At 39.5% G+C, this 19,483-nt stretch overlaps 1 pseudogene; it reads left to right on the top strand.

The window, feature by feature from the left end:
• The first annotated feature begins 13,471 nt into the window (after nt 1–13,471).
• Nucleotides 13,472–17,009, top strand: LOC115118863 (homeobox protein Hox-D13a-like; annotated as a pseudogene).
• The last annotated feature ends 2,474 nt before the right edge of the window (nt 17,010–19,483 follow it).

The raw sequence follows: 19,483 nt of genomic DNA, 5'->3' as shown, positions 1-19,483 counted from the left end.
GGTCTAGAGGTTTGTATGTGTCTCTCTGTGTGGAGTAAAGATGGTCTAGAGGTTTGTATGTGTCTCTGTGTGGAGTAAAGATGGTCTAGAGGTTTGTATGTGTCTCTGTGTGTGGAGTAAAGATGGTCTAGAGGTTTGTATGTGTCTCTGTGTGGAGTAAAGATGGTCTAGAGGTTTGTACGTGTCTCTGTGTGTGGAGTAAAGATGGTCTAGAGGTTTGTATGTGTCTCTGTGTGGAGTAAAGATGGTCTAGAGGTTTGTATGTGTCTCTGTGTGGAGTAAAGATGGTCTAGAGTTTTGTATGTGTCTCTGTGTGGAGTAAAGATGGTCTAGAGGTTTGTACGTGTCTCTGTGTGTGGAGTAAAGATGGTCTAGAGGTTTGTATGTGTCTCTGTGTGGAGTAAAGATGGTCTAGAGGTTTGTACGTGTCTCTCTGTGTGGAGTAAAGATGGTCTAGAGGTTTGTACGTGTCTCTGTGTGTGGAGTAAAGATGGTCTAGAGGTTTGTACGTGTCTCTGTGTGGAGTAAAGATGGTCTAGAGGTTTGTACGTGTCTCTGTGTGTGGAGTAAAGATGGTCTAGAGGTTTGTATGTGTCTCTGTGTGGAGTAAAGATGGTCTAGAGGTTTGTATGTGTCTCTGTGTGTGGAGTAAAGATGGTCTAGAGGTTTGTATGTGTCTCTCTGTGTGGAGTAAAGATGGTCTAGAGGTTTGTATGTGTCTCTGTGTGTGGAGTAAAGATGGTCTAGAGGTTTGTATGTGTCTCTGTGTGTGGAGTAAAGATGGTCTAGAGGTTTGTATGTGTCTCTGTGTGGAGTAAAGATGGTCTAGAGGTTTGTATGTGTCTCTCTGTGTGGAGTAAAGATGGTCTAGAGGTTTGTACGTGTCTCTGTGTGTGGAGTAAAGATGGTCTAGAGTTTTGTACGTGTCTCTGTGTGGAGTAAAGATGGTCTAGAGGTTTGTACGTGTCTCTGTGTGTGGAGTAAAGATGGTCTAGAGTTTTGTACGTGTCTCTGTTTGGAGTAAAGATGGTCTAGAGGTTTGTATGTGTCTCTCTGTGTGGAGTAAAGATGGTCTAGAGGTTTGTATGTGTCTCTGTGTGTGGAGTAAAGATGGTCTAGAGGTTTGTATGTGTCTGTGGAGTAAAGATGGTCTAGAGGTTTGTATGTGTCTCTGTGTGGAGTAAAGATGGTCTAGAGGTTTGTACGTGTCTCTCTGTGTGGAGTAAAGATGGTCTAGAGGTTTGTATGTGTCTCTGTGTGTGGAGTAAAGATGGTCTAGAGGTTTGTATGTGTCTCTCTGTGGAGTAAAGATGGTCTAGAGTTTTGTATGTGTCTCTGTGTGGAGTAAAGATGGTCTAGAGGTTTGTATGTGTCTCTCTGTGTGGAGTAAAGATGGTCTAGAGGTTTGTATGTGTCTCTGTGTGGAGTAAAGATGGTCTAGAGGTTTGTATGTGTCTCTGTGTGGAGTAAAGATGGTCTAGAGGTTTGTACGTGTCTCTGTGTGGAGTAAAGATGGTCTAGAGTTTTGTACGTGTCTCTGTGTGGAGTAAAGATGGTCTAGAGGTTTGTACGTGTCTCTGTGTGTGGAGTAAAGATGGTCTAGAGGTTTGTACGTGTCTCTGTGTGGAGTAAAGATGGTCTAGAGGTTTGTACGTGTCTCTGTGTGGAGTAAAGATGGTCTAGAGGTTTGTACGTGTCTCTGTGTGTGGAGTAAAGATGGTCTAGAGGTTTTTACGTGTCTCTGTGTGGAGTAAAGATGGTCTAGAGGTTTGTATGTGTCTCTCTGTGTGGAGTAAAGATGGTCTAGAGGTTTGTACGTGTCTCTCTGTGTGGAGTAAAGATGGTCTAGAGGTTTGTACGTGTCTCTGTGTGGAGTAAAGATGGTCTAGAGGTTTGTATGTGTGTCTCTGTGTGGAGTAAAGATGGTCTAGAGGTTTGTACGTGTCTCTGTGTGGAGTAAAGATGGTCTAGAGGTTTGTACGTGTCTCTGTGTGTGGAGTAAAGATGGTCTAGAGGTTTGTATGTGTCTCTGTGTGTGGAGTAAAGATGGTCTAGAGGTTTGTACGTGTCTCTGTGTGTGGAGTAAAGATGGTCTAGAGGTTTGTATGTGTCTCTGTGTGGAGTAAAGATGGTCTAGAGGTTTTTACGTGTCTCTGTGTGGAGTAAAGATGGTCTAGAGGTTTGTACGTGTCTCTGTGTGTGGAGTAAAGATGGTCTAGAGGTTTGTATGTGTCTCTGTGTGTGGAGTAAAGATGGTCTAGAGGTTTGTATGTGTCTCTCTGTGTGGAGTAAAGATGGTCTAGAGTTTTGTATGTGTCTCTGTGTGGAGTAAAGATGGTCTAGAGGTTTGTATGTGTCTCTGTGTGTGGAGTAAAGATGGTCTAGAGGTTTGTACGTGTCTCTGTGTGTGGAGTAAAGATGGTCTAGAGGTTTGTACGTGTCTCTCTGTGTGGAGTAAAGATGGTCTAGAGGTTTGTACGTGTCTCTGTGTGTGGAGTAAAGATGGTCTAGAGTTTTGTATGTGTCTCTGTGTGGAGTAAAGATGGTCTAGAGGTTTGTATGTGTCTCTCTGTGGAGTAAAGATGGTCTAGAGGTTTGTATGTGTCTCTGTGTGTGGAGTAAAGATGGTCTAGAGGTTTGTACGTGTCTCTGTGTGTGGAGTAAAGATGGTCTAGAGTTTTGTATGTGTCTCTGTGTGGAGTAAAGATGGTCTAGAGGTTTGTATGTGTCTCTGTGTGGAGTAAAGATGGTCTAGAGGTTTGTATGTGTCTCTCTGTGTGGAGTAAAGATGGTCTAGAGGTGTGTACGTGTCTCTGTGTGTGGAGTAAAGATGGTCTAGAGTTTTGTACGTGTCGCTGTGTGGAGTAAAGATGGTCTAGAGGTTTGTACGTGTCTCTGTGTGTGGAGTAAAGATGGTCTAGAGGTTTGTACGTGTCTCTGTGTGTGGAGTAAAGATGGTCTAGAGTTTTGTACGTGTCTCTGTGTGGAGTAAAGATGGTCTAGAGGTTTTTTCCCCTCTGGTTGCATATTTAACATGCTGATAGAAATGAAGTTAAACGGATATAAGTTTCCCTGCATTAAAGTCATCGGCAACGCATTTGGATGAGCATTTTCTTGTTTGCTTATGGCCTTATACAGCTCGTTGAGTGTCGTCTTAGTGCCAGCACCAGAAGCTCTTTTCGGTCGTAAGAGACAGTGGCAGAAACATTATGTACAAAGTAAGTTACAAATACAGTGAAAAAATACACACAATAGGTAAGGAGCCCGTAAAACGGCAGCCATCTCCTCCAGCACCATCTCTATCATGCGTGGGAATAGTTTGGAAAATTAAAATCACTTGGAGCTGATTTTCCTAGTGTTTTTACAAAGTGGAATGGGAATTACTGCATTCGTCAAAAAAACCCATAAACATTAGGGATTTCTTTGGGGATGTCTTGAGAAAGATTAAGTGGACTAGCTCAGCCTTTGGAATTAGAATTCTGTTTTGTGGGCTAAACAATGAACAATGGGTGAATTCTAATATGAGAAAGCGTGGGTTGACCCTTCACGAAACCCCTCCCCAGAATTCTGGGAATCCAATTGCAGCGCTCCAATGGATAGCAGCAACTGTCCTTGAGTCCAACACCTAGGACAAGCTCAGGTCACATGATAGCCAGTGAGGGCTATGTCATAAATAGAGTTTCCTTTTTCTTTTTTTCACATTTAAATGGCTAAATAATTTCACAGTCTACCAGGAGTACTTGCTACTGTGATTTCTGAAATGCAGAAAGATGGAGTATTTTTCGAATCCAAAATTATACTTTTGTTACATTGTTTGCTAGCTCATCTGGTTAGCTAGCTATAAGTCTCTCATTAACGCTAGCTAAAGCCACTTAATTAATATAACTTGTCTTCTTAAAATGTTAGCTAACTAAGTTAGCAATGTTATGAATACATCTCTCATCTGCTGTCGACATCAGGATACGTTTTGAGAGAGGTTTAAACTTTCAAATAACTCTTTATTGACTGTTGCTGGGTGTTATTATCGGCCACCATCAGCACCGGCCTGTACCCTAAATGCCATAAGATCTTTCCTGGCCCCTTACACTAAGTCTGAATTTGTCCTGCTAGGTGACCTGAACTGGGGCATGCTTAATCCGCCTGACTAAGTCCTAAAGCAATGGGACTCCCTAAAGCTTTCTAAGATTATTACAAATCCCACAAGATATGACTCCAAAACACCCAGAAAAGGCTACTCTCCTTGATGTTTATCCTTACAAATAATCCTGATAGGTATCAGTCTGGTGTTTTCTGTAATGACCTTAGTGTTCACTGTTTTACAGCCTGTGTTCGTAACGGCTGCTCAGTGAAACGACCTGTTCTGATTTGTCATGGACACTTGCTAAAAAACGTTAATGAGCAAGACTTCCTTTATGACCTGGCCTCTGTAAATTGGTATAGTATCAGCTTGGTCCGCTCTTTCGAAGACGCTTGGACCTTCTTTTTTTCAGTGGTATTGAGTGGTATTCAGTGGTATCCATTTTCAGTGGTATTCATTTTCAGTGGTATTGTTAACAAATACGCAACCATAAAGAAAAAGACACAGGTTCAGCCTCTGGTTTGAGTGTGATCTTGCAGAGTTACACCACCTCAAGAATTCCATTTGGCAAATCGCTCTGCAGAAGCATACTAAGTGCACTCAGGCTATCCGGAAGGCCTAAGTTAGTTACTTTAACCTGTTTGGGATAGGGGGCAGTATTTTCACGTTCGGATGAAAAGCGTGCCCAGAGTAAACTGCCTGCTACTCAGGCCCAGAAGCTAATATATGCATATTATTAGTAGATTTGGATAGAAAACACTCTCAAGTTTCAACAACTGTTTGTATGATGTCTGTGAGTATAACAGAACTCATATGGTAGGCGAAAACCTGAGAAAAATCCAACCAGAAAGTGGATAATCTGAGGTTTGTAGTTTTTCAACTCATTGCCTGTTCGAGCTGATAATTGTTATGCACGTTTATAACATCCTAAAGCTTGATTCTGCACTTAGTTTGACCAGTTTAGTCGACATATAATATGTAATTTTGAAGTTTTGATGCGCATCCACTAGAATTTTGGCTGCATTTCAACCGGAATTTGTCGCGTTTGGTAACCCAAAGACGCAGACTTGAAAACCAAACGCAGTTTTTGGTAAGTATGACTCCTTCCACGTCTTCTGATCGAAGAACATCAAAGGTAAGGGAATATTTATGTGGTAATTTTTGGGTTTCTGTGGACTCCAAACATAGATGAGACATAATGCTAATTTCTGAGCGCCGTCTCATATTATAGCCTAGTGAACGAATTCTGTAACGTTAAAAATAAATGTAACACAGCGGTTGCATTGAGAAGAAGTGTATCTTTCTAACTATATGTAGAACATGTATATTTAGTCAAAGTTTATGATGTGTATTGCTTGTTATCTGACGTTATCTGCCGGAGCTATCATCATTTCTCCGGACATTTGCGTAGCATTTTTTGAACATGGCCGTCATTGTAAACAGAGATTTATGGATATAAATGGCATATTATTGAAAAAAACATAAATGTACTGTGTAACATGTCCTATTACTGTCATCTGATGAAGATTTTCAAAAGGTTAGTGAATTATTTTTCTTTTAATCCTGCGTTTGTGATTGCATCTATTGTTCGACAAAATGGCTGTATATCGGCTGTGTCTTTGGTGGTGGTTTGACATAAATATGTGCTATGTTTTAGCCGTAAAACATTTTAGAAATCTGACTTGCTGGGTAGATGAACAAGGTGTTTATCTTTCATTTGAGCTATTAGACTTGTTAATCTGTGGAGGTTAAATATTTGTAAGAATATTTTTGCATTTTGCGTTATGGTAATGAGCTTGAGGCTGTAGTCACGATCCCGGATCCGGGATGGCTCGCCGCAAGAAGTTAATTGACTCAATAAATGTTCCTTTTGTTCGATTAAGTCCCTTTCTATCCAAAAACCTCAGTTTTGTTTGCGCGTTTTCTTCAGTAATCTACAGTCTCAAACGCAGTCAAAACAGGCAGACAAAAAATCCAAAGTGTATCCATAAAGTTCATAGAAACATGTCGAATGATGTTTATATTCCATCCTCAGGTTATTTTTTAGCCTAAATGATCTATAATATTTCAACCGGACAATTACATTGTCAATATAAAAGGTAAACAAGAAAGGCACTCTCTCGGGATTGCGCATGAAAAAGCTCTGTGACACGTCAGGGTCTACTCATTCAGACTGGTCTTACTCCCTCATTTATCAGAATACAAGCCTGAAACAATGTCTAAAGACTGTTGACATCTAGTGGAAGGCATAGGAACTGCAATTTGAGTCCTAAGTCAATGGATACTGTAATGGAATTGAATAGAAAACTACAAAACCCCAAAATATACTACTTCCTGAATGGATTTTTCTCAGGTTTTCGCCTGCTCAATCAGTTCTGTTATACTCACAGACACTACTGTTTTTTAAAATCCAAATCTACCAGTTATATGCATATCATATCTTCTGGGCCCGAGTAGCAGGCCGTTTAATTTGGGCATGCTTTTCATCCAAAATTCCGAATGCTGCCCCCTACCCTAGAGAAGTTAAGGAGAAGTATATCTTTAATTCTGTGCATAACACTTGTATCTTTTATCAATGTTTATGATGAGTATTTCTGTAAATTGATGTGGCTCTCTGCAAATTCGCTGGATGTTTTCGAGGCACAACATTACTGAACATTACGCGCCAATGTAAACTGAGATTTTTGGATTTAAATATGAACTTTATCGAACAAAACATACATGAATTGTGTAACATGAAGTCCTATGAGTGCCATCTGATGAAGATCATCAAAGGTTAGTGATACATTTTATTTCTATTTCTGCTTTTTGTGACTCCTCTCTTTGGCTGGAAAATGGCTGTGTTTTTCTGTGACTAGGCACTGACCTAACATAATTGTATGGTGTGCTTTCGCTGTAAAGCCTTTTTGAAATCGGACACGATGGGTAGATTAACAAGAAATTAAGCTTTAATTTGGTGTATTGCACTTGTGAATGTATGAAAGTTAAATATTTCAAAAAAATATTTTTGAATTTCGCTCTCTGCCATTTCAGCGGTTGTTGTCTAGCAGAACCCCTAGCCTTTTAAGGAGCAGTTCTCTCTCTGTGGGTCTAACCCCAAGACGTTCTGGAAAATGGTTAAAGACCTGGAGAATAAACCCTCCTCCTCACAGCGGCCCATGTCCCTTGATGATGTGGTTGTTACTGACAAGGAGCACATGGCTGCACTCTTTAATCACCACTTCATTAAGTTAGGATTCCTATTTGACTGCCATGCTTGATACTAGGTCCCATGCTCTTCTCAATTTACATCAACAACATAGCAGTAGGAAGCTCTCTCATCCATTTATATGCAGATGATATAGTCTTATACTCAGCTGGCACCTCACCGGATGTTGTGTTAAACACTCCACAACAAAGTTTTCTTAGTGTCCAACAATCTTTCTCTGCCCTTAACATTGTTCTGAACACCTCAAAAACAAAGGTCATGTGGTTTGGTAAGAAGAACGCCCCTCTCCCCACAGGTGTGATTACTACCTCTGATGGTTTAGAGCTTGAGGTAGTCACCTCATACAAGTACTTGGAAGTATGGTTATATGGTACACTGTCCTTCTCTCAGCACATATCAAAGCTGCAGACTAAAGTTCAATCTAGACTTGGTTTCCTCTATCGTAATCGCAAAAAAAACACAAACTGGACCGTTTTATCTCCATCTCTTCATTCAAAGACTCAATCATGGACACTCTTAGTGACAGTTGTGGCTGCTTCGCGTGATGTATTGTTGTCTCTAACTTCTTGCTCTTTGTGCTCTTGTCTGTGCCCAATAATGTTTGTATCATGTTTTGTGCTGCGATCATGTTGTGCTGCTGCCATGTTGTGACTTTCCATGATCTCGCCATCACGGTTGACAACTCCATTGTGTCCTCCTCCCAGAGCGCTAAGAACCTTGACGTGATCCTGGACAACACCCTGTCGTTCTCAACTAACATCAAGGCGGTGGCCCGTTCCTGTAGGTTCATGCTCTACAACATCCGCAGAGTACGACCCTGCCTCACACAGGAAGCGGCGCAGGTCCTAATCCAGGCACTCGTCATCTCCCGTCTGGATTACTGCAACTCGCTGTTGGCTGGGCTCCCTGCCTGTGCCATTAAACCCCTACAACTCATCCAGAACGCCGCAGCCCGTCTGGTGTTCAACCTTCCCAAGTTCTCTCACGTCACCCCGCTCCTCCGCTCTCTCCACTGGCTTCCAGTTGAAGCTCGCATCCGCTACAAGACCATGGTGCTTGCCTACGGAGCTGTGAGGGGAACGGCACCTCAGTACCTCCAGGCTCTGATCAGGCCCTACACCCAAACAAGGGCACTGCGTTCATCCACCCCTGGCCTGCTCGCCTCCCTACCACTGAGGAAGTACAGTTCCCGCTCAGCCCAGTCAAAACTGTTCGCTGCTCTGGCCCCCCAATGGTGGAACAAACTCCCTCACGACGCCAGGACAGCGGAGTCAATCACCACCTTCCGGAGACACCTGAAACCCCACCTCTTTAAGGAATACCTAGGATAGGATAAAGTAATCCCTCTCACCCCCCCTTTAAAGATTTAGATGCACTACTGTTCCACTGGATGTCATAAGGTGAATGCACCAATTTGTAAGTCGCTCTGGATAAGAGCGTCTGCTAAATGACTTAAATGTAAATGTAAAATGTGTTGCTCCCATGCTGTGTTTTCATGTGTTGCTGCCATACTATGTTGTTGTCTTAGGTCTCTCTTTCTGTAGTGTTGTGGTGTCTCTCTTGTCGTGATGTGTGTTTTGTCCTATATTTGTATTTTATTTTACATTTTTAATCCCAGCCCCCATCCCCGCAGGAGGCCTTTTGCCTTTTGGTAGGCCTTCATTGTAATAAGAACTTGTTCTTAACTGACTTGCCTAGTTAAATAAAGGTTAAATAAAAATTTGCCAGTGGTTGAATGGAGAATTGGGAAGCATTGGGAAATTGTTGTCCAAGATTGCAACAGTAACCAAGTGGGTTGGGGCATAGGGTAGCCTAGTGGTTAGAGAGTTGGACTAGTAACCAGAAGGTTGCAAGTTCAAACCCCCGAGCTGACAAAGTACAAATCTGTCGTTCTGCCCCTGAACAGGCAGTTAACCCACTGTTCCTAGGCCGTCATTGAAAATAAGAATTTGTTCTTAACTGACTTGCCTAGGGAAATTATGATGTCACAATGGGATATTAGCACAAAAATGTTAATTATTTGGGAAATTGGCTCCTTGTGATGCATGTATAGACTATAATGTCATCTGATATATAGGATTTTGTCAGTAAACAAAACATGTAGGTCTATCCATATGTTTTCCCCTTATGATGCATGAATAGACAATTATGTCACGTGATATAGGTTACTATAGCTGTCGTTTGTCAGTAAAACTAGTCAGCTTTTGTAGGCTATTCCCGAAAAGAGCCAACAACTTAAATATAAAAAGTATGTATTTATGAAATACATGAAACAAATAGTATCATTATTGGTTGATTCGTATTATGTAGTGTTTGAATTCATATTTATACGTAAATAAATAGGCATACTCTGTGTATGATTAATTGTAGATGGTTTAAATTAGCCATGATACTTAGGTTCTATCATTGGAATAGTTCAGTGTTATTTTATTTCTATTTCATTTTAGAATCATTTAGTTAAAAACTTCTTAAGGGAGCAATATTTTCACGTCCGGATGAAAAGTGTGCCCAAAGTAAACTACCTGCTACTCAGGCCCAGAAGCTAGGATATGCATATAGTTGGTAGATTTGGATGGAAAACACCTGAACGTTTCTAAAACTTTTACAATTATATCTGTGAATATAACAGAACTTATTTGGCAGGCAAAACCACAAGGACAAACAATCCAGGAAAAACATTTTTTGAGGTCACTCTCTTTTCAATGGGTTTTCTATGTGGATCTAGATTTCTAAGGAACTTGCTTGCAGTTCCTATCGTTTCCACTAGATGTCAACAGTCTTTAGAAATTGGTTGATGTTATTCCTTTGAGACATGAAGAAGTCGCCATTTCCTATCTGGGTGGAGTGGGAAACTGGGAAACACTGGGCCAAGTGTACTGTTGTGGTTGGGGCGCGCAACCTGAAAGCTTGCTCCACTTTGTTTTCGTCCGGTATTGAACACAGTTTATTTTTACATTTGATTGATTATTTACATTTAAAAATACCTAAAATTGGATTAGGAAAATTGTTTGAAATGTTTGGATCAAGTTTACAGGTAATTTATTAGATACTTTGTAGTCATGTTGCTCGAGTTGGAACCGGTGTATTTTCTGAATCAAACGCGCCAAATAAATTTACATTTTTGGGGATATAACGACAGAATTTATTGGACAAAATTACCATTTGTGATGTTTCTGGGACATATTAGAGTGCCAACAGAAGAAGATCTTCAAAGGTAAGGCATTTATTATATCGTTATTTTGGACTTTTGTGTCGCGCCTGGCGGGTTGAATTATGATTTTCACGTGTTTGTTTGATGGGGTGCTGTCCTCAGATAATAGCATGGTTTGCTTTCGCCGTAAAGCCTTTTTGAAATCTGACACTGTGGCTGGATTAACAAGAAGTTAATCTTTAAACCGATGTATAACACTTGTATGATTTATGAATTATTATTATGAGTATTTCTGTTTTTGAATTTGGCGCGTTGCTATTTCACTGGCTGTTGTCAAATCAATCTCGTTAACGGGATTGGCGTGCGAAGGGATCACTAAGAAGTTCAATTTAATTAAGAACCTATGCCCAAAGCTCTTCATCAAGTTTAATTGTTGCACTTGTGACTCACTGATGAGGTCTTTGACGTTAGTGGGCTAAAGGTGGACACTGTTTTACAACAGTGTGCAGTCTCTCAACAACCTTTTAAGACACTCGTTTGAGTAGAAGTCAAAGACAAAACAGCAGGTTGTAGAGCACAAATCAATTGTCTGGTTTTGTTTTTCGACTTCTCAAATTGTGCATCGTTAGGAAGTAATTTAAACCCACAGGTGTAGAACTTGCTTTGGACTGTGATGGATATTCAGCTACTGCAGTCTCCACAATTGATGAATCCATTCTCAATGTAAACTGATAGAGCCATCTAGTGATAACCTTCTACCATTGCAGGCTGCCACCCTTTAAGACCATAGATTTGTGCTAGAAGGTATACTCTATTCATTAGCATCAACAGAATCTTCAAATGCAAGTATTATGCCTCAAACTGTACTCACAGCGAAAGGTTACACTCACTGTACACCGACTGATTCGACCTTAGGAATTCAACTAGTTATGAACGTATTAGAACGTCTAGTCTGTGTGTGCCACTGTTATGGCCGTTAGAAATACAGGAACTATAAAGGAAATATACAGTGCCTTCGGAAAGTATTCAGACCCCTTGACTTTTTCCACATTTTGTTATGTTACAGCCTTATTCTAAAATAGATGACATAAATTAAAATCCTAAGCAATCTACACACAATAACCCATAATGACATCACAATACCCCATAATGACATCACAGTACCCCATAACGAAAAAGCAAAAACAGGTTGTTAGAAATGTTTTAAAATGTATTTAAAAAAAAAAAAAAAAACATTATTTACATAAATATTCAGACCCTTTGCTATGAGACTTGGGTGCATTCGGTTTCCATTGATCATCCTTGAGATATTTCTACAACTTTTTATTTTATTTATTTTTATTTCACCTTTATGTAACCAGGTAAGCTAGTTGAGAACAAGTTCTCATTTACAACTGCGACCTGGCCAAGATAAAGCAAAGCAGTGCGACACAAACAACAACACAGTGTTACACATGGAATAAACAAGCATACAGTCAATAACACAATAGAAAAAAAAAGTTTTGATTGGAGAAAAAAATTAAACTTGATTGGAGTCCAAATTCAGTTGATTGAACATGATTTGGAGACGGCACGCACCTGTCGATATAAGGTCCCACAGTTGACAGCGCATGTCAGAGCAAAAACCAAGCCATGAGGTCGAAGGAATTGTCCGTGGAGTGCTGAGACAGGATTCTGTAGAGGCACAGATTCGGAAAAGGGTACCAAAAAATGTCTGCAGGATTGAAGGTCCCCAAGAAACAAGACTCTTCCTAGAGCTGGCTGCCCGGCCAAAAGGAGCAATGAGGGGAGAATGGCCTTGGTCAGGGCGGTGACTCATCTCTAGAGTTCCTCTGTGGAGATGGGAGAACATTCCAGAAGGACAAACATCTCTTCAGCACTCCACCAATCAGGCCTTTATGGTGGAGTGTCCAGACGGAAACCACTCCTCAATAAAAGGCACATGACAGGCTACTTGGAGTTTGCCAAAAGGCACCTAAAGACTCTCAGACCATGAGAAACAAGATTCTCTGGTCTGATGAAACTAAAATTGAACTCTTTGGCCTGAATGCCAAGTGTCACGTCTGGAGGAAACCTGGCCCCATCCCTATGGTGAAGCATGGTGGTGGTGGCATCATGCTGTGGGGATGTTCTTCAGTGGCAGGGACTGGGAGACTAGTCAGGATCAAGGGAAATATGAACGGAGCAAAGTACAGAGAGATCCTCTATGAAAAACCTGCTTCTGAGCGCTCAGGACCTCAGACTGATGAGAAGGTTCACCTTCCAACAGGACAATGACCCTAAGCACACAGCCAAGACAACGCAGGAGTGGCTTCGGGACATGTCCCCGAATGTCCTAGAGTGGCCAGAGCCCGGATTTGAATCCGATCAAGCATCTCTGGAGAGACCTGAAAATAGCTGTGCAGCAACGCTCCCCATCCAACCTGACAGAGCTTGAGAGGATCTGCAGAGAAGAATGGGAGACACTTCCCAAATATAGGTGTGCTAAGCTTGTAGCATAATACCCAAGAAGACTCGATGCTGTAATCGTTGCCAAAGGTGCTTCAACAAAGTACAGAGTAAAGGGTCTGAATACTTATGTAAATGTGATTTTTTTTCCATTTTTTTTATTTTATACATTTGCAAACATTTCTGAAAACCAGTTTTTGCTTCGTGATTATGGGGTATTGTATGTAGCTTGATTGGGGGGGCACAATTGAATTAATTTTAGATTAAGGCTGTAATGTATCAAAATGTGTAAAATATTAATAAATACTTTCTGAATACACTGTAGCTTTCATCAGATTTGATGTGCAGCTACGCATTGTGTTGTATGCTCCCTGTTTTATGCTTTATTTGATTTGTTTTGAAGAACACAACTTTCTATTGACAACTATTATATCCTTAAGTATAGACAGCAAGTTTAAGTGTGATGTTCAAGTGTGATAGTGTTTCCATTTCGTGCTACTTTGAATTTTAACCTTTATTTATCTAAGTCAGTTAAAACTTGTAGGGCTGCAATCCCGTTAACAGGATCGATATGACAACAGCCAGTGAAAGTGCAGAGCGCCAAATTCAAACAAAATAAACCATTTTAAAGGTAATCTTGATGTGAATCCCACCAAAGTGTCCGATTTCAAATAGGCTTTACAGCGAAAGCACCACAAACGATTATGTTAGGTCACAGCCAAGTCACAGAAAAATTCTGCTATTTTTCCAGCCAAAGAGAGGAGTCACAAAAAGCACAAATAGAGATAAAATGAATCACTAACCTTTGATGATCTTCATCAGATGACACTCATAGGACTTCATGTTACACAATACATATATGTTTTGTTCGATAAAGTGCATATTTCTATAAAAAAAATCTCAGTATACATTCGCGCATTATGTTCACTAGTTCCAAAAACATCCGGTGATATTGCAGAGAGCCACATCATTTTTATAGAAATACTCATTATGAATGTCTATGAAAATACAATTGTTAGACATGGAAATATAGATACACTTCTCCTTTAATGCAACCGCTGTGTCAGATTCTTTTTTTAAAGGAAAAAAAAGCAAACCATGCAATAATCTGAGTACAGCTTTCAGACAACAAAGCAGCCAAAAATATATCCGCCATATTGGGTCGTCAACATTAGTCATAAATAGCATTATAAATATTCACTTACCTTTGATGTTCTTCATCAGAATGCACTCCCAGGAATCCCAGTTCCACATTAAATGTTTGATTTAGTTCGATAATGTCTATCATTTATTTCCAAAGAGCTACTTTTGTTAGCACGTTTGGTAAACAAATCCAAAGTCATGAAGCGCGTTCCCTAGTTGCAGACGAAATGTCAAAAAGTTCCGTTACTGTCTGTAGAAACGTGTCAAACGATGTATGGAATCAATCTTTAGGATGGTTTAACATAAAACGTCAATAATATTCCAACCGGAGAATTCCTGTATCTGTAGAAAAGCAATGGAACGAGAGCTAACTCTCTCGTGACCGCGCCTCAGAGCCTGTGGCACTCTGCCAGACACCTGGCTCAAACAGCCCTTATGAGCCCCCACTTCACAGTAGAATCCTCAAACAAGTTTCTAAAGAACGTTGACATCTAGTGGAAACCTTATGAAGTGCAACATAACCAATATCCCACTGTGTATTCAATAGGGGCTGGGTTGAACATCGACCAACCTCAGATTTCCCACTTCCTGTTTGGATTTCTTCTCAGGTTTTTGCCTGCCATATGAGTTCTGTTATACTCACAGGCAACATTAAAACAGTTTTAGAAACGTTATAGTGTTTTCTATCCAATACTAATAATAATATGCATATATTAGCAACTGGCACTGAGGAGTAGGCCGTTTACTATGGGCACCTCTGGGCACCTTTCATCCATGCTACTCAATACTGCCCCTGCAGCCATAACAAGTTTTTAAGAAAAAAGTATTATTTTACAATGACGGCCTACCAAGAGACAAAAGCAACATTTTTAAAATGGGCTATTAGCTGCTTCCCATGTTTAACAAGTGTTCATGTTTTTTTTCTCCCATTTTCAGACAATAACCTTCTTTTTTTCTGTTCTGATTTTTTGTTTGTTTGTTCAGTTCAGGAACTATTTTTACTCGAACAAATGAATAGGCTGTTTCCGTAGTTGATTGCAGTTCAGATAGGTTCAGCCGTGAGAAAGTCTTGGCGAAGTTGGCAACGAAAACGTTATAGCCTAAGTTAACCTGTATATATCCAGTTTAATAAAAGCTGCCATTGATGAATAAAATAGGCTTTTGATACATTTGTTGACAATACAAAACCATTGTTATGAAGTCACTTTATGATTTTATATATGCCTAAGCATAGGCCTATTTAATATTCAAATGTCTTGCAGTTTTTACGTTTTATATATTTATATTTGAAAACCTGAGTATTATATAATTCACATTTTCCTTTTTTTTTTACTATTATTCTTTCCAAAACACAAAACCACAATAGCATGTCACGTGCAAGCAACCGACCAACCACATTTAGTTGTCAGTGTTTTGACATTAGTCATGCGAAACATATATAATGGCTTATTTGTCTTCATCCTTGAAACCAAACGGTTTCACGCGCTGCAATGCAGTACCTTGTGGATCTGAGAGGACTATGTGAGGTTTTCCACTGAGAGAAATGGCGGTGGCTGTTCTTCAAAACTGAAATGAAGGTCTTGGGAGATAACATCTCCTCTGTTAATCGTCGTTTGTATTAATATGCTCGTGGCTCTCACCCAAGCAGGTCTGCTTCAGGAGTAAGGGTATACACAATTTAAGTCAAACCGAACTCTCTTGGCCCAGAATCTCTTCGACCATATGCAACTCTGTCTACAGCAACTGCAAATCCATCACTCACTTTTGGCTGTCATTTCGGGAGTAGTTACTTTGGATGCAAATTCCCTGACAGTAATATATTACAACAGGGTGTAATGAAATCTACGTCCCCGGAGTCTCCATCCTCTGTCTGGATACTCCACAGATAAACCAATGCATTTCTTCCTTGTTTTTTTTGTGTTTAAAAAAAAAGTTCCTACACTGCAGTAAAAATGCAGTCCAGACTGAAAGATGTTGGTGATGTTTTCCCAAGGCTACCCAAGAATCACTGGATATCATGATGTATCTGTTGTAACCAGGGCTGGTCTTGGAGATCCGAGGCACGAGCGGGATTTACCTATCGAGGACTATCATCAATGGATCTGGGCTCATGGTGCAGTCCACTCTATTATACCAGAGAATAGACCAAGGGCTCGCAAGTAATCTCTCACAGGTTGGTTATATCTTCTTTGACCTATTTTGAACTATTATTTCACCCACTTACAATGGCTTTAGTACTTTCATTTTTAAAAGTAGTTAGCCTACCCGAGGGTTCCAGAAGAATGAATAAACACAGTATTTTAGCCTGAAAACACCCAAGACCACACTACTAACTGCCATTTACGTTTGTGGTAATATCATGTCAAAATGATTTTCCTCTTCTCGAAACATGTACGCTCTTCTTGTTCCATACTTGTGTAGAGGAAAACATTATGAACCAGTCAGATGTCAGCACTTGATACAGACGTTGGAGAAATAACGGGTGCCCTTCACGAAACTACAGCTCAAGGAACTACGAGAGTTTATTACCAAAGAGAAAAAACTACGGATCGCTTCTTCCACCAACCTTTCTGAGAGACAAGTCAACAATATGGTTTCAAAATCGTCGTGTCCATTATCATTATTGTCTCAGTTATGAGTTATTTTGGTAAATATTTATATGAATGTGTTGTAATACCTGCTAATTGATCGTTTGAGTCACTGTCTATTGTTTATATTCAATAATATATTTGTATGTTTAAATTGTATAAACATCTCTGAGATGTTTTTGTTATTGGTGAAATTTTAGGCCTTGGGCCACATTTGAAGTATATTGTAATAATATCATATCACCTAGATTTAGACGATGGGCATTACATTTAGGGTAGGTTTACCCAGAAAAAGACAACAAATCATACTCAATCTCCATTAAAAGTGCCTTTTATTCCAGGGCTAGGCTTCTGTGTCCGGGAAACCGCCCCTTATTAAAGTCTATTGACACATTTCTTTGATTTTTTTATGGGTGGGCATGGGTCTGCTTGAATACGTGACCACATATTTACAACAACGCGAATTTGTTTTCATAATGTAACATTTAGCCAAAGCAAAGAGGGAATTTGGTATGATTGGGTGAATAAAATACAATTGTTCACACAATCAAAATTTCGAATTTTTCTAAGACGTATCAAGTTAGTTAAACATTCATTGTGTATCTTAGACTATGGTCTAACAACACACACTTTTTGCGATGTGAAGGCATGTAGAAGGTCTACGCTGAGACTTGTAGCCTACTTGCACTTAGGTCCACGTTTTTAGTTTTGCGATCAATCAATCTAATCGATCAATCTAAAAATGTTCATAGTCTTTTTTATTTAAAAAATGTTATATACATTTTTTCTTTCTGACCTTATAATACATTTACAGACTATGATCTCATCACAGGAATTAATAATAAAATGGCAACTATTCATGGCCTATTTTCGCCATCTACTGGATTCAGCACGCAATTGCTCCACAAGAGGGCACTTTCTTTTCGAAAAACACAATTGAAATACATTTATATTGCCAATAAAATTATCAGAGATGATGGAAAATCGTTATATTTTTTATTAAGAAAAATCATAATCGGTTTGGTGACGTTTTATATGAAAATGTAAAAACCTGCTATGTCAGCGCAAAATAAATATACTGTAAAGACCCTGGGTTTATAAGTGCGGATATCGACTCTGCCACTCGAGCATGCTTTTGGGGCATAGTCGATAGCGCGCTGGACTTCGGGTCAGAAGGTTGAGGCTTCGAGATGTGCCTGTTTCATTACAACACCCACCCAGGCACAGAAAACAACACGAGTTCATATGAAACACACACCTGGATTTAAATCGTCAGGGTGTTGGCAATTATCTTACTAGTGATCAACCCACATCAAAAGTTGTATGCATGATATTTTCTAGAAAGGCGACCAGAGGCAATTTATTTGTTCTGACAAGCGAACAGTCGACTGTAGAAAGAAACCACACTGAACATGTAGCCAGTCTACTTCGACCTGTTTTTGATTAATCTAAGCTCTCTGGACTTTGACGTTGAACTATACCGATATACCGTTGAACTATACCGATATTACACGCTTTCAGTAAGCAAAACGTTGGCTTTTGTAATATTTTGTCATATCCATATAACATATTGTAATATCCATATAACATATTTTGGAGCGTCGTTTCCTGTGTATCAATGGCTCAAATAATGTCGTTTTAATCTATTCTTAAATTTACTAGACTCGTAAAAGATGGGAGGCTAGGCTGTCGCCTTTCTTTCCGGAGACGGAGGGTTTACAATTGTCATTTTCTCGCGTCCGAGGATCCAGTCTAGATTTGCTGGGGAAACTTAAGGAGAACGTAAAATGACTAATCGAGATATGTCAAGGGGTCAGCATGAAAAAAGTGTTGAGAGTAGGCTATTCTAATATCGATATTATAGAAATCCAGAACCTAGCCATTTATGTTGTGAAATAGATTTAAATATATATATATATATATTTATGTAGTCTAATCCAGTTACTAATATATGTATTACTAGGTTTGCTAAAGAAACGTATCAAAATAGGACATTTCTTTACTATATATGTCAAGAGATAGTACTATTTAAAAGTGTGAAGGAAAAAATACGTTGATGTATATTTGAATAACAAATTAACCATAGCCATAGGCCTGAACGGGATTGGTATTTTTCAAGTGGCACAAAAGGTAGGATGAACAGCAGTAGGCGTATAATATCTATTTTCTTCCCATTTGGTTATTCATTAGTTATCATATTGTGGTCTTACTGAGAGAAGCAATTGATTTGAAGTTATGCAAGGCTACCGTGTTGTTGGTTTGACCATTGCACGATTATTTTTCTATATACTTAATACAATAATCTATTAATTTCTAAATGGCTTTTAAAACAGTGACAGTAGTAGGGAATCACAATTTCTCTAATAAGAAAACTATGTTCAGTCGTTTGAGGTATATGTAGGGCTATGTCCATGAGCTGTGAATAGAGGAAGAATTCCATTTTAGGATTTATGTAATATTCAACATTTGTCAGTAGGATTAGCTAGTATTATTGCGTTGAAATTGTATGAACAGTAATCAAGCATAGCATTAACGGGCGGCAGGTAGCCCAGTGGTAAGAGCGTTGGACTAGTAACTGAAAGGTTGTAAAAATCGAATCCCCGAACTGACAAGGTAAATATCTTTCGTTCTGCCTCTGTGGCAACCATACCCAGTGTTATTATGTTTTAGGAATAGTCTTCGTAGCAAACCATCATCCATCTTAATGTTGGTTTCATTATCGAAATGTTTGTTTTTACACTGCTGCCTTATAATTTTAGCTAAATCTTAGTAGCTTGGCATATGATAGAACTAAGTAAAACTAGCCTCATTCTTTCTTAACTTGAGCATATTTTGTGTAAATTACATTGTCTTGCACTGAACATATA

The sequence above is a fragment of the Oncorhynchus nerka genome, linkage group LG1, assembly GCF_034236695.1.
Source record: "Oncorhynchus nerka isolate Pitt River linkage group LG1, Oner_Uvic_2.0, whole genome shotgun sequence".
Classification (NCBI taxonomy): Eukaryota; Metazoa; Chordata; class Actinopteri; order Salmoniformes; family Salmonidae; genus Oncorhynchus; species Oncorhynchus nerka.
The sequence above is the reverse complement of the archived record's forward strand: the minus strand, read 5'-3'. Positions and strand labels throughout refer to the sequence as shown.